A 5416-nucleotide genomic window follows, 5' to 3' on the forward strand; every position below is an offset into this window, starting at 1 on the left:
TATCCCTCCTCTGGACGTGACCCTTGGCCGGGGTCACTTCCTCCTAAGTGATGCTCGGGTTCCAGACGCGAGCAGGCGAAGGCTGGCTGTGGGCTCCGCCACCGCCCCTCCCCCGCCTCCCCAAACTTGGGGCGGCTCAGGCCCCGGGTCTGCGCGGCGGGCCCCGCTCCGGCGCAGCCTGTCTTCCCGTCCTTCACACCTTAGGAGGTAAACAAGGTGACCGGGCCGTCCGCCGCCCGAGTCTGTCTAAGACCGAAGAGACGCCCAAGCACAGGGGACAATGGACAGCAGGGCTGCATCTGATTTGCAAATCAGGCATTTAAAGGAGCATTTAGACTGCTCAGAGCATTAATTTTAACAATTAAAACAGGCTGTTTGTTGCTGCCCTAGACCGCATTGGTCTCTAGAGTGCCTTGTATTCCCCGGTGGGAGGGAGGAGGGACGGGTTTGTGGCAAAGTCAGCCTCCTGCTCTTCTTTCTGCCCGGTCTTTGCAGCTGAGCAAGTGGGGCTGGGCACAGATCCGGGAGCAGGTAACCGTGAGCAGGCAGGGTGTTGGTCCACTCCTGGCACTCCGTTCTGCAAGCTTCCTCCACTGCCAGTACAAGAAAACCCCTTTCCGAGGGCTGGGTGGGTGGGTCCCCGCTTTCCTCGACTCTTCTCAAGGGTGCAGGGTGTATTTTAAGGTCCCCTTGTCTCATCCTTGGTTGAGATTGGCACCGCTTTCAACAGATGGCACTCTGCTCTGAGACCCAGGCAGGTGCTTTTCCAGCTCTGGCTTTTAGATAAAACAGCAAATTTTTCCTTTGACTGAGGATGCCCAGGATTACAAATGCAAGCAGGACACACTGCGATGAAGCAGGAGGGCTGCTAGCAGAAACTGGGCCTGCTGTGGGCCTCCTGGGGCTCATGCCTACATGCTGGGGGCTCTGAAATCCTGGGACTTGTTTGAAGCCTGGGCCTGCAGCTAACTAGTTGAGCAACTTCTATAACTGTCTATGGGCCTCAGTTTCCTCATTTAAAATGAGGCTAATAATAGTATGCGCTTCATGGGGTTGTGAGGAGCATTGAATGAGATCATCCATGAAAGCACTTAGCCAGTTCCTGGAACATAGCAAGTACTCATTAAATGGTAGCTCACTGCTGGTGCGATTCAGACTAAGAAAGCAATTTTGAAAAGCAGCTATTAATGGTCTAGCAAAAAGGAAGAAAGATGACGAATTTCAAGATTGATAATAACATGTACTGTGTGGAAAATACAAAAGGAGTCCTGTCCAGTTCCCTGGAAATGGCCGTTTCCTCCCTTCTCACAGACAAAGTGTTTCCTGGGACATCTCCGCTTCCCATCTGAGAATCGATGACACCAAGCTGGGCCGGGAGTGGTGTCACTGAGTGGATGGGCCACACAGAGTCCTCGCTGAGGTCCTGGAAAACAGTGAAAGGCGAAAGTGTTGTATGTTGTGGAATTGTGGGGCTGGCAGGGACTCGTCTGGCTCAGCCCTTTCATTTATAGACCAGGAAACAGAGAACCAGATGGGTGACTTGCAGCACAGCTGCCGCGGCACCAGGCCTAACTGGCCTTTTGCCCGTGGTGTGGGTTTTCATCAGAGGCTCCCCACATCCAGTTGAGGTTGGCCAGGAAGACACGTAGCTGGTGGTGGTGCGACTGTGACACTTGGGGGCATTCATGCCGATGTAGACATGTCCAGTGGGACTCAGGCTTAGGTCCCCTCCCCTGGCCCTCGCACGGTGGACGCACACTCTGGAAGGCCACGTGTCCTGGGTAAGGCATGCTGGTGAGGCGGGCTGGCAGGACCTGCTGCACCCAGGTCACGTATGTCTTGGAGAAGCATGCCTCCCTATAGGCTCCCCTCCCTGATGGGCACGCCAAGGCTGTGGTCTGGTAAATTGCAGAGCAGAGATGTTTCACGGGCTGTGCACGTTAGCCAGAGCTGGCTGATGAGCGAGACCTGGGGCCCAAGCGGAGGAGCAGCGCTGGCTGCGGAGCATGGGGAACACATGCAAAGGTTCTCTCAGGACATCAGGCCAGGGGCTCGCTCATCCCCACGGGGAGGGGAAGCTGCCAAGATGCTGGGGATCCTCCCTCGGGCCTGTTTATGAGTGGCATGCAAGTGGCCTCTGGCATTTCTATGGTGCTGCCAAGCCTTGGCTTCCTTCCTCTGCCAGCCCCTGCTTGGGTGGAACGGGGAGGTGAGCAGCTGCTGTGCTGGTCAGGCTCCCTCTCCAGGCTCTCTCAGGCTGTTCCTGGCACCTCGGTAAGCTGGCTGTGGTCTCAGACCGCTTGTCTTGGTCCTGCTCATCCCGATGCAGACAGCAGGTTCTTCCCTTGGAAGTTTTCTGCTATGGATGCAAGTTCAGGTTCACATCGCACTTTGCACCATGGGTGTAGGTGTACACCAAGCCACGTGGTGATGGAGAGAAGCTCGTTTATCTAAAGCAAAGAAGACATTATGTCTGCTTGGATTTAGCAGGTGTCATGCTTTTACAGTTGTTTCCTTTCCTGATGTTTTCCCCCCAGAAAAATACCAGTCAAGAATGTTCTGATCTTCCACAGGACTCTTTAGGAAACGCACACAATAGTCACGGTGCCCGATGCTGACACACATGTTCCCACAGGGTCCCCCATAGGTCACCGGTTGTACCCTAGCTCAGGGATGGCTCTTTGAGTCCTTTTGACAGATGGGTTGCCTGAGGCTTGGAGAGGCCAACCAGATTTCTTGGGGTTTCCCAGTCAGCACCAGGCACATCTGGGTGAATGCAGGTCACTTTACCTGCTAAAGGGCGTGGACCCTGAAGGCAAGGCCCTGCTTCCCGGTTGGCATGTGGGTCCGGTTGGCATGTGGGTGTGTGGTAGTGGTGAGGCCGCGCGCTGCTTTACTGTGGAAACCCACCGTGTGCCGCCCAGGTGAGTCTGACAGGAGGTTCGGGAGGTCCTGGGGAGCAGGACAGAGCCAATCCAGGGTGCTGCCTGTCCATGCCATCCGACAAGATGAGTGGAGCGTGGATAACACATTCTTCCTGTGTTTAGGGCACCACAGATTGTGGTCTCGGTCGTGGGAGCTATATTGTTAGGAACTGGCCCTGGATCTATTCATTTCTCTGCTCTTTACTTCCTAGCCTCCAGACTGTCACAGGAGTGAGGATGTGCAGCTGCAGCCTGGACAGGTCTTCTTCAGGGCCACTTCCTTGTAAAAGGAGTGGTCCTGGGCAGAGCAGCGTTTACGTCCTGCATCTGGCGTTTGCTCTCTGTGCCACTTTGAACCTGTCACCCTGGGGCTCAGTTTCCACACCCGTAAACGCACGGGGCCTGTGGGGGAGTCGATCTGAGATCATGTGGGGGAAGCGGCTACCTAGTACCTGGCCCCATCATGGGCACTTAGCGTGCTGGTTTGCGTTTGGCACTCCTGGGACCTGAGAGGTGAAGCCCGGAGCAAAGCCGGGCCCAGCTGTTCGCACTCTGGTGATGAGTTGGGAGAGCACCCAGCACAGGAGAAGCAGATAAACACGCAGGAGCTGTTGAGACCTGGAGGGCTGCGCTCGGGACCCAGGGATGCCTTGCGGGTAACCCGAGAGGAAGAAAGGGAGGAGTGTGTGCTGGGAGGGAGGGGAGCCTGTCCCAGGTAAGGCTGAGGCCGGTGCCACAGCCCGTTCCCACTCCTGCCTCACCCCCCACCTCACACACACACACACACACACACACACGCACTTGAATGGGAACCGTCTCTTCCCTGGGGAGGGAAGTGATGTGGGGGTGATTCACAGGCCGACTGGACCCCTTGCTCATGGAACAACCAACCACATCCTTCCAGACCGTTGGAACAGGGAGCACAGCCAGCATTTATCATGGCGTCGTTCAAAGCTTCGTGAGGGCTTTGGGGGCAGATGAGGGCTGGAATCAGTATGTGGTGGCAGGCGGAGGGGAAGGAAGGAAAAGTAAACCTATCTGGTGTCAGAGGAGTAAGGTTCTAGCTCCAGAAATATAAGCACCAGCTGCCCGTTTTCTGAAGAGATATTCTGAGGAGCTAAGTTAACCGGCAGGGAGGGCTGTGCCCTGGGAGACATGGGGGTATTTCCGACTTCGGGTTGGTGTAGCAGTTCCCTGGCAATTGCCTTCTAATTTCCTCTGCCTGAGTCACTGTTGGCTGGAAAAAGTCTAACAGACAACTGGGTTCCCTTTTAAGTCCCAATTAAACAAAATAAAACAAAGAATGGAGTTCCACGTACGGTAGTCACACTTACTCCTGGTGAGCTCTGAGAATCCAGGAAAGGAGTAATGGATTGGAACCAGGACCTGGGGAACAGGAAGGACAAGGGGCGTGTGGGGGAAATGAGCTGGAGATTCCGGCTTTGGAATTAGGCTCTGAGCGAGGGCCAGAGGGTTCTCAGCCATGATAGTCGCCAGGATAATGGATGCTCCCCATAGGGTGGTCAGTGAGCCAACAGGCAGAGCCCCAGAGAGGCGTTACTTCCTGCTGCCTGGCTTCTGCTGCCTGCAGGGGTATCAGTGGCGGGCAGGAAGGTGCGCAGGAGGTCATGGAGCTAGGCCTGAGGGTGGACCATGGGGAGGCCCCTTCCGGCCAGGCTGGATTACCTCTAAGCAGGCAGCCACATCAGCAGTGGGGTCTGAGCCCACGCTCTGTACAGTGCACAGAGGGAAGGGGAAGAACTAACTCAAGTACCTGCTGTGTGCTGGACCCCGCACAAGCTGCCTGGAGAGGGCATCGTACCTGAGCTTCCAACACCCACGACAGACACGTGGGTTCCGTGTGTGCTCACAGAGGCTCAGGGGGTCATAGGATTCTAGGGACTCTAGTTCTCAGCAGAGCGGGGATTCTCACCCTGGTCACTGACGTGCAAGCTTTGAGCTGCCACTTGATTTCACTTCAGAGCTAGGACCTGGCCCATAGGGTTATGCTGAGGATTAAACGGGCTCTTAGAGCACAGCCTGGCCCGTCGCAGGCCTTCGCCACAGTAATCCCTCAGTCCCGGAGCTGCTGTGCGCTGGGGTTTCCAGGGTGAGGCGGCTGGCTGGAGAAGGCAAGCTTCCCGGTGGGCCTTGAGGAGGAGTGATTAGGATTGGCTGGGAAAGCGTGGGAATGGGGTGAGAAAGCCGGAAAAGAGTATCCCAAGAAAGGGAAAAGCAGAAGCAAGAGGGGCAGTGCACCAGGAGAATCCAGGCAGAACCCCGGGGAAGGTGGGGGAGGGTGATGGCTGCCATCACCTTCGGATGGCAGCGGGGAATTGGGACTCTACCGAGTGGGGTGCCTGGGAACCTCCCTTTCCTCTCAGGTGGGTGGGGACAGTGCAGTGAGGCAGGACAGGGTCTTCTGCAGCTGCGGCTGGCTGGGCAGGTCTCTTCTGAGGAGACTGCTGAGCTGGGCAGATCCAGCCCCTCCT

The 5416-nt window shown here is 56.3% G+C and overlaps 1 long non-coding RNA gene across 1 annotated transcript; it reads right to left on the reverse strand.

Annotated features, from left to right (window-relative positions):
• Positions 1 to 1000: 1000 nt before the first annotated feature.
• On the reverse strand, positions 1001 to 4766 carry LOC117285297. Its single transcript, XR_004516269.1, has 3 exons — positions 4699 to 4766; positions 2271 to 2450; positions 1001 to 1423 (listed from the first exon to the last, which is right to left on the reverse strand). It is a non-coding gene; the product is annotated as an uncharacterized LOC117285297 (long non-coding RNA).
• Positions 4767 to 5416: the final 650 nt, after the last annotated feature.

Source organism: Fukomys damarensis, unplaced genomic scaffold (genome assembly GCF_012274545.1).
Source record: "Fukomys damarensis isolate Sample0158 unplaced genomic scaffold, DMR_v1.0_HiC HiC_scaffold_8, whole genome shotgun sequence".
NCBI classification, from domain to species: Eukaryota; Metazoa; Chordata; class Mammalia; order Rodentia; family Bathyergidae; genus Fukomys; species Fukomys damarensis.